A 10,860-nucleotide genomic window follows, 5' to 3' on the forward strand; every position below is an offset into this window, starting at 1 on the left:
CCCGAGCTCCACTTTCTCCACCAAACGACGCGGCTCGTTCCCCGCGTCACGTAGCTGCTCTCCGCCGTCGATTTGGTCACCGGAGACGCAAACCCGAGCCCCTCCGCCGCGTCTGTCGTCGCCGGCGAGTTTGACTCTGTTTGACCCCTGTGTGGGCCCAGGTAGACCCCCCTGAGTCTATGACAGGTGGGGCCGGTCTGCTAATCAGTTTAAGATTAGTTTTAACTAATTCTAATTAGTTTAGACACTGACATGTGGGCCCAGGCCCCACTGACAACTAATTAGTGTTAATTTAATTCTGTTAACTAGTTGTGACACTGACAGAGAGGGCCCACCAGTCAGGTTTGACCTGGCCGACCCAGTTGACCCGCTGACGTCACACCTATGTCATGCTGACGCATTAATTCAATTACTGGATTTATTCTTTAATAGGAAATTCCAGAAAATAGTCAAAACTTCTAAAAATCATAGAAAATCAACCATAGCTCCAAATGCAAAGATTTATATATGAAAAATGATCAGAAATTCAATCTATCCATCTATAATGGTTTCATGCATGACAAAACAAGTTAACCTTGCTGTTTAAGCAGAATAAGGTAATGCACTAATAAGGCCATGTTTAATGAACTAATATTTGAATCTTTGATTCAAATGAGTTCATCCCCTTCTGTTTTAGCTTGCATTAGGCCAAGACACTTTCATCTTGCCATGTCATAGCATGCATCATATTGTTGCATATTGCCATGTGTTGATTATGTTCGGTGTGTCTTTCGTGGTAGGTTCTGCCTCCGAGGATAACCCTGAGTATCCGTCTGAAGGGCAGTACCCTACTACCTCTACAACAGGCAAGCAACCCATTGATCATTCCGATACAAACCCATGTTCTCGCTTCTGCTCTTGTTTACTGCATTAAGACAACGCGATTCAAACTGCTGTGTGCTACGGTAGTTGAACCCTTATCCTCTGCATGACCTGTCATTGCCACAGTAACTAGATGAAACCCACTAGCATGTGTAGGAGTTGATTGAGCCATGTATGTGATTCCTACCTTGCCATGCCTGCTATGCTTAGAGTTGTGTCAGGTCTGGTTCATCTGGGTGATGGGCTAGAGTGAAATGTTTATGTCGGTAATGTGAGGGATGTGTTGAACATGTTTTGGTAAAGGTATCGATGAGAGGCCATGTAGGAGTACATGGTGGGTTGTTTCATTGAGACCGTCCATAAGAACTGAGATCTGTATGTGTGATTTAAGATGCAGTTACTACCGTACATTGGGCCCGAAACCAATGGACCCTCTCGGCTTCTTAATCACCCTAGTACTCTGCCCAGGAGTTGCAAATAGTTTCTGGGGTTTGTAGGTCATGTGTTGGCGGCCGTGCGTAGCGCTGACCCTAGGGGTGGGCTATGTTGCGGTAGATACACCGTGGCCGGGTATGCCGGGCACCCGTTTGGCGTCTCGGGACCCTGTTCACATCGTTCGGGGCCGTATGTGGAAACCTCGGCCGGACTCCCTGCGGATGGAACCTGGATAGGCGATAAACCTGGACTAGAGACTTAAGTGTTTAGGTAGGCCATGGCCGACACCCTCGCTGGGCTTCCGCTTGAAGGTTGCCGAGTACATGTCGTGTAAACGGCGGTAAGTGGTGAAAGCGTGTATGAAGAAGTATACCCTTGAAAGGTTAACATCATCTATTTGAATAGCTGTGTCTGCGGTAAAGGACTACTTGGTTGCCTATACAGTTCATAGACAAGTAAATGGTTACTACTAAAAGACTCAAGATAAGTGTGAGTACCGATGATGGCCCTCTCGTAGGATGACGAGAGAGGATCCCCGGTGGAGTATTGTGATGGTGAGTAGTGGACTCGTGTGCGAAAACTATTTTACTAGTGGAGTTCCGTAGGATAGCTTAGCCAAGAGTCAAAGCTGGCTTGCTGCAATAACCCCACCACCTTCTTGAGAATGAGCATGTATATTAGGTTCTGATGTAAGACTTGCTGAGTACCTTGTACTCATGTTTGCTTATTTATTGTTTTCAGACGACAACACCGCCCCCTCCGATGGGTTTTATGTAGACCTTGATGTCGATGAGTGACTAGCCACCCAGGTGGTGATCCTGGCCATGGAGGGCCCTATGTAGATAGACAGGCTTCGAGGAGCCTTCTTTCTTTCTAGTGTCTGTACTCAGACTAGTTGCTTCCGCTTGTGCTTGTATGATTGTATAACTTGAGTGTCGGGTCATGTTACCCCTATCTGTATGAACATGTTATGTATGGCTCTCTAGAGCCTTTAAATAAAGTACTTGAGTTGTAGAGTTTTGTTGTGATGCCATGTTGTATGTACTCATATCGGGCATATTGTGTGTATGATTGAAATGCTTGGTATGAGTGGGATCCGACAATCTAGTTGTTTATCCTTGGCAGCCTTTCTTATGGGGAAATGTAGTCTAGTGTTCCTCGAGCCATAGTTGTCCGCTACAGCCCGGTTCACCGGAGTCCTGCTAGCCCAGCACTACTGCTCAGGACGCTTGACTGGCCGGCATGTGTTTCACGTCCTTCCTATGTCTGTCCCTTCAGGGAAATGTCACGCGGTGACATCCGGAGTCCTGCCTAGCCTGCTACAGCCCGGGTTCCCCGGAGTCCTGTTAGCCCAGTGATACAGCCCAGAATCACTCGCTGATGACCGACATGCTCGATGTGATTCATGTATGCCTGTCTCCATAGGTCTGTGCCGCTTTGGGTTCACGACTAGCCATGTCGGCCCGGGTTCTCTGTCATATGGATGCTAGCGACACTATCATATACATGAGCCAAATGACACAAACGGTCCCGGGCCATGATAAGGCGTCACCCGTGGGATACCGTGCCTGAGGGCGCAAAGTGATATGAGGTGTTACCGGCTAGATCGATGTGACTTGGAATCGGGGTCCTGACATGTTCCTACTGCTTATATTGAGAAATCACCTTTGAACGTCGTAACCGTACTTTACTAGATATGGTGCGATCTATGATGTCTCTTACTGATTTACCGCTATCGTTTTGGGGTTATGCTTTAGAGACGGCCACATTCACGTTAAATAGGGCACCATCGAAATCCGTTGAGACGACGCCTTATGAACTATGGTTTGGCAAGAAACCAAAGTTGTCGTTTCTTAAAGTTTGCGGCTGCGATGCTTATGTGAAAAACCTTCAACCTGATAAGCTCGAACCCAAATCGGAGAAATGTGTCTTCATAGGATACCCAAAGGAGACTGTTGGGTACACCTTCTACCACAGATCCGAAGGCAAGATATTCGTTGCTAAAAATGGATCCTTTCTAGAGAAGGAGTTTCTCTCGAAAGAAGTGAGTGGGAGGAAAGTAGAACTTGACGAGGTAACTGTACCTGCTCCCTTATTGGAAAGTAGTGCATCACAGAAAACTGTTTCAGTGACACCTACACCAGTTAGTGAGGAAGCTAATGATGATGATCATGAAACTTCAGAACAAGATACTACTGAACCTCGTAGATCAACCAGAGTGAGATCCGCACCAGAGTGGTACGGTAATCCTGTTCTGGAAGTCATGCTACTAGATCATGATGAACCTGCGAACTATGAAGAAGCGATGGTGAGCCCAGATTCCGCAAAATGGCTTGAAGCCATGAAATCTGAGATGGGATCCATGTATGAGAACAAAGTGTGGACTTTGGTTGACTTGCCCGATGATCGGCAAGCAATTGAGAATAAATGGATCTTCAAGAAGAAGACTGACGCTGACGGTAATGTTACTGTCTACAAAGCTCGACTTGTCGCAAAAGGTTTTCGACAAGTTCAAGGGATTGACTACGATGAGACCTTCTCACCCGTAGCGATGCTTAAGTCTGTCCGAATCATGTTAGCAATTGCCGCATTTTATGATTATGAAATTTGGCAAATGGATGTAAAAACTGCATTCCTGAATGGATTTCTGGAAGAAGAGTTGTATATGATGCAACCAGAAGGTTTTATCGATCCAAAGGGAGCTAACAAAGTGTGCAAGCTCCAGCGATCCATTTATGGACTGGTGCAAGCCTCTCGGAGTTGGAATAAACGCTTTGATAGTGTGATCAAAGCATTTGGGTTTGTACAGACTTTTGGAGAAGCCTGTATTTACAAGAAAGTGAGTGGGAGCTCTGTAGCATTTCTGATATTATATGTGGATGCCATATTACTAATTGGAAATGATATAGAATTTCTGGATAGCATAAAGGGATACTTGAATAAGAGTTTTTCAATGAAAGACCTCGGTGAAGCTGCTTACATATTAGGCATTAAGATCTATAGAGATAGATCAAAACGCTTAATTGGACTTTCACAAAGCACATACCTTGACAAAATTTTGAAGAAGTTCAAAATGGATCAAGCAAAGAAAGGGTTCTTGCCTGTGTTACAAGGTGTGAAATTGAGTAGGACTCAATGCCCGACCACTGCAGAAGATAGAGAGAAAATGAAAGATGTTCCCTATGCTTCAGCCATAGGCTCTATCATGTATGCTGTGTACCAGACCTGATGTGTACCAGACCTGATGTGTGCCTTGCTATAAGTATAGCAGGGAGGTACCAAAGTAATCCAGGAGTGGATCACTGGACAGCGGTCAAGAACATCCTGAAGTACCTGAAAAGGACTAAGGATATGTTTCTCGTATATGGAGGTGACAAAGAGCTCATCGTAAACGGTTACGTTGATGCAAGCTTTGACACTGATCCGGACGATTCTAAATCGCAAACCGGATACGTGTTTACATTAAACGGTGGAGCTGTCAGTTGGTGCAGTTCTAAACAAAGTGTCGTGGCGGGATCTACATGTGAAGCGGAGTACATAGCTGCTTCGGAAGCAGCAAACGAAGGAGTCTGGATGAAGGAGTTCATATCCGATCTAGGTGTCATACCTAGTGCATTGGGTCCAATGAAAATCTTTTGTGACAATACTGGTGCAATTGCCTTGGCAAAGGAATCCAGATTTCACAAGAGAACCAAACACATCAAGAGACGCTTCAATTCCATCCGGGATCTAGTCCAGGTGGGAGACATAGAGATTTGCAAGATACATACGGATCTAAATGTAGCAGACCCGTTGACTAAGCCTCTTCCATGAGCAAAACATGATCAGCACCAAGGCTCCATGGGTGTTAGAATCATTACTGTGTAATCTAGATTATTGACTCTAGTGCAAGTGGGAGACTGAAGGAAATATGCCCTAGAGGCAATAATAAAGTTATTATTTATTTCCTCATATCATGATAAATGTTTATTATTCATGCTAGAATTGTATTAACCGGAAACATAATACATGTGTGAATACATAGACAAACAGAGTGTCACTAGTATGCCTCTACTTGACTAGCTCGTTAATCAAAGATGGTTATGTTTCCTAACCATGAACAAAGAGTTGTTATTTGATTAACGAGATCACATCATTAGTTGAATGATCTGATTGACATGACCCATTCCATTAGCTTAGCACCCGATCGTTTAGTATGTTGCTATTGCTCTCTTCATGACTTATACATGTTCCTATGACTATGAGATTATGCAACTCCCGTTTGCCGGAGGAACACTTTGTGTGCTACCAAACGTCACAACGTAAATGGGTGATTATAAAGGTGCTCTACAGGTGTCTCCAAAAGTAGATGTTGGGTTGGCGTATTTCGAGATTAGGATTTGTCACTCCGATTGTCGGAGAGGTATCTCTGGGCCCTCTCGGTAATGCACATCACATAAGCCTTGCAAGCATTACAACTAATATGTTAGTTGTGAGATGATGTATTATGGAACGAGTAAAGAGACTTGCCGGTAACGAGATTGAACTAGGTATTGGATACCGACGATCGAATCTCGGGCAAGTAACATACCGATGACAAAGGGAACAACGTATGTTGTTATGCGGTCTGACCGATAAAGATCTTCGTAGAATATGTAGGAGCCAATATGGGCATCCAGGTCCCGCTATTGGTTATTGACCGGAGACGTGTCTCGGTCATGTCTACATTATTCTCGAACCGTAGGGTCCGCACGCTTAAAGTTACGATGACAGTTATTATGAGTTTATGCAATTTTGATGTACCGAAGTTTGTTCGGAGTCCCGGATGTGATCACAGACATGACGAGGAGTCTCGAAATGGTCGAGACATAAAGATTGATATATTGGACGGCTATATTCGGACACCGGAATTGTTCCGGGTAATTTCGGAGAAAAACCGGAGTGCCGGAGGGGTTACCGGAACCCCCCGGGGAAGTATTGGGCCTTAGTGGGCCTGAGGGGAGAGAGAGGGCTGCAGCCTAGGAGGTGGCGCGCCCCCCATGGGGAGTTTGAATTGGACTAGGAGGGGGGGGTGCGGCCCCCCTTTCCCTTTCCCTCTCCCTCTCCCTCTCTTTCCTTCCCCCTCTTCCTTCCTAGTTGGACTAGGAAAGGGGAGTCCTACTCCCACTAGGAGAAGGACTCCCCCCTCTCCTTGGCACACCAAGGAAGGGTCGGCCGGCTCCCCCTTGCTCCTTTATATACGGGGGCAGGGGGGCACCCTAGAGACACAAGTTGATCCTCGTGATCGTTCCTTAGCCGTGTGCGGTGCCCCCCTCCACCATATTCCACCTCGGTCATATCGTTGCAGTGCTTAGGCGAAGCCCTGCGTCGGTAGAACATCATCGTCACCACGCCGTCGTGCTGACGGAACTCATCCCCGACGCTTTGCTGGATCGGAGCCCGGGGATCGTCATCGAGCTGTAGTGTGCTAAGAACTCGGAGGTGCCGGAGTAACGGTGCTTGGATCGGTCGGATCGGGAAGACGTACGACTACTTCCTCTACGTTGTGTCAACGCTTCCGTTGTCGATCTACAAGGGTACGTAGACTCACACTCTCCCCTCTCGTTGCTATGCATCACCATGATCTTGCGTGTGTGTAGGAAAATTTTGAAATTACTACGTTCCCCAACAGACAGTGGCATCCGAGCCTAGGTTTTATGGTTTGATGTTATATGCACGAGTAGAACACAAGTGAGTTGTGGGCGATATAAGTCATACTGCTTACCAGCATGTCATACTTTGGTTCGGCGGTATTGTTGGATGAAGCGGCCCGGACCAACATTACGCGTACGCTTACGCGAGACCGGTTCTCCCGACGTGCTTTGCACAGAGGTGGCTTGCGGGTGACAGTTTCTCCAACTTTAGTTGAACCGAGTGTGGCTACGCCCGATCCTTGCGAAGGTTAAAACAGCACCAACTTGACAAACTATCGTTGTGGTTTTGATGCGTAGGTAAGATTGGTTCTTGCTTAAGCCCGTAGCAGCCACGTAAAACTTGCAACAACAAAGTAGAGGACGTCTAAATTGTTTTTGCAGGGCATGTTGTGATGTGATATGGTCAAGACATGATGCTAAATTTTATTGTATGAGATGATCATGTTATGTAACCGAGTTATCGGCAACTGGCAGGAGCCATATGGTTGTCGCTTTATTGTATGCAATGCAATCGCCCTGTAATGCTTTACTTTATCACTAAGCGGTAGCGATAGTCGTAGAAGCATAAGATTGGCGAGACGACAACGATGCTACGATGGAGATCAAGGTGTCGCGCCGGTGACGATGGTGATCATGACGGTGCTTCGGAGATGGAGATCACAAGCACAAGATGATGATGGCCATATCATATCACTTATATTGATTGCATGTGATGTTTATATTTTTTATGCATCTTATCTTGCTTTGATTGACGGTAGCATTATAAGATGATCTCTCACTAATTATCAAGAAGTGTTCTCCCTGAGTATGCACCGTTGCCAAAGTTCGTCGTGCCCAGACATCACATGATGATCGGGTGTGATAAGCTCTACGTCCATCTACAACGGGTGCAAGCCAGTTTTGCACACGCGGAATACTCGGGTTATACTTGACGAGCCTAGCATATGCAGATATGGCCTCGGAACACGGAGACCGAAAGGTCGAGCGTGAATCATATAGTAGATATGATCAACATAATGATGTTCACCATTGAAGACTAATCCATTTCACGTGATGATCGGTTATGGTTTAGTTGATTTGGATCACGTGATCACTTAGAAGATTAGAGGGATGTCTATCTAAGTGGGAGTTCTTAAGTAATATGATTAATTGAACTTAAATTTATCATGAACTTAGTCCCTGATAGTATCTTGCTTGTTTATGTTGATTGTAGATAGATGGCCCGTGCTGTTGTTCCATTGAATTTTAATGCATTCCTTGAGAAAGCAAAGTTGAAAGATGATGGTAGAAATTACACGGACTGGGTCCGTAACTTGAGGATTATCCTCATTGCTGCACAGAAGAATTACGTCCTAGAAGCACCGCTGGGTGCCAGGCCTGCTGCTGGAGCAACACCAGATGTTATGAACGTCTGGCAGAGCGAAGCTGATGACTACTCGATAGTTCAGTGTGCCATGCTTTACGTCTTAGAATCGGGACTTCAACGATGTTTTGAACATCATGGAGCATATGAGATGTTCCAGGAGTTGAAATTAATATTTCAAGCAAATGCCCGCATTGAGAGATATGAAGTCTCCAATAAGTTCTATAGCTGCAAGATGGAGGAGAACAGTCCTGTCAGTGAGCATATACTCAAAATGTCTGGGTATAATAATCACTTGATTCAATTGGGAGTTAATCTTCCAGATGATTGCGTCATTGACAGAATTCTCCAATCACTGCCACCAAGCTACAAGAGCTTCGTGATGAACTATAATATGCAAGGGATGAATAAGACTATTCCCGAGCTCTTCGCAATGCTGAAAGCTGCGGAGGTAGAAATCAAGAAGGAGCATCAAGTGTTGATGGTCAACAAGACCACTAGTTTCAAGAAAAAGGGCAAAGGGAAAAAGAAGGGGAACTTCAAGAAGAACAGCAAGCAAGTTGCTGCTCAAGAGAAGAAACCTAAGTCTGGACCAAAGCCTGAAACTGAGTGCTTCTACTGCAAGCAGACTGGTCACTGGAAGCGGAACTGCCCCAAGTATTTGGCGGATAAGAAGGATGGCAAGGTGAACAAAGGTATATGTGATATACATGTTATTGATGTGTACCTTACTAGAGCTCGCAGTAGCACCTGGGTATTTGATACTGGTTCTGTTGCTAATATTTGCAACTCGAAACAGGGACTACGGATTAAGCGAACACTGGCAAAGGACGAGGTGACGATGCGCGTGGGAAATGGTTCCAAAGTCGATGTGATCGCGGTCGGCACGCTACCTCTACATCTACCTTCGGGATTAGTATTAGAACTAAATAATTGTTATTTGGTGCCAGCGTTGAACATGAACATTATATCTGGATCTTGTTTGATGCGAGACGGTTATTCATTTAAATCAGAGAATAATGGTTGTTCTATTTATATGAGTAATATCTTTTATGGTCATGCACCTTTGAAGAGTGGTCTATTTTTGATGAATCTCGATAGTAGTGATACACATATTCATAATGTTGAAGCCAAAAGATGCAGAGTTGATAATGATAGTGCAACTTATTTGTGGCACTGCCGTTTAGGTTATATCGGTGTAAAGCGCATGAAGAAACTCCATACTGATGGACTTTTGGAACCACTTGATTATGAATCACTTGGTACTTGCGAACCGTGACTCATGGGCAAGATGACTAAAACGCCGTTCTCCGGTACTATGGAGAGAGCAACAGATTTATTGGAAATCATACATACAGATGTATGTGGTCCAATGAACGTTGAGGCTCGTGGCGGATATCGTTATTTTCTCACCTTCACAGATGATTTAAGCAGATATGGGTATATCTACTTAATGAAACATAAGTCTGAAACATTTGAAAAGTTCAAAGAATTTCAGAGTGAAGTTGAAAATCATCGTAACAAGAAAATAAAGTTTCTATGATCTGATCATGGAGGAGAATATTTGAGTTACGAGTTTGGTGTACATTTGAAACAATGCGGAATAGTTTCGCAACTCACGCCACCCGGAACACCACAGCGTAATGGTGTGTCCGAACGTCGTAATCGTACTTTACTAGATATGGTGCGATCTATGATGTCTCTTACTGATTTACCGCTATCGTTTTGGGGTTATGCTTTAGAGACGGCCGCATTCACGTTAAATAGGGCACCATCGAAATCCGTTGAGACGACGCCTTCTGAACTATGGTTTGGCAAGAAACCAAAGTTGTCATTTCTTAAAGTTTGGGGCTGCGATGCTTATGTGAAAAACCTTCAACCTGATAAGCTCGAACCCAAATCGGAGAAATGTGTCTTCATAGGATACCCAAAGGAGACTGTTGGGTACACCTTCTATCACAGATCCGAAGGCAAGATATTCGTTGCTAAAAATGGATCCTTTCTAGAGAAGGAGTTTCTCTCGAAAGAAGTGAGTGGGAGGAAAGTAGAACTTGACGAGGTAACTGTACCTGCTCCCTTATTGGAAAGTAGTGCATCACAGAAAACTGTTTCAGTGACACCTACACCAGTTAGTGAGGAAGCTAATGATGATGATCATGAGACTTCAGAACAGATACTACTGAACCTCGTAGATCAACCAGAGTGAGATCCGCACCAGAGTGGTACGGTAATCCTGTTTTGGAAGTCATGCTACTAGATCATGATGAACCTGCGAACTATGAAGAAGCGATGGTGAGCCCAGATTCCGCAAAATGGCTTGAAGCCATGAAATCTGAGATGGGATCCATGTATGAGAACAAAGTGTGGACTTTGGTTGACTTGCCCGATGATCAGCAAGCAATTGAGAATAAATGGATCTTCAAGAAGAAGACTGACGCTGACGGTAATGTTACTGTCTACAAAGCTCGACTTGTCGCAAAAGGTTTTCGACAAGTTCAAGGGATTGACTACGATGAGACCTTCTCACCC

This window comes from Triticum urartu, chromosome 6 (genome assembly GCF_003073215.2).
Source record: "Triticum urartu cultivar G1812 chromosome 6, Tu2.1, whole genome shotgun sequence".
Lineage (NCBI taxonomy): Eukaryota > Viridiplantae > Streptophyta > Magnoliopsida > Poales > Poaceae > Triticum > Triticum urartu.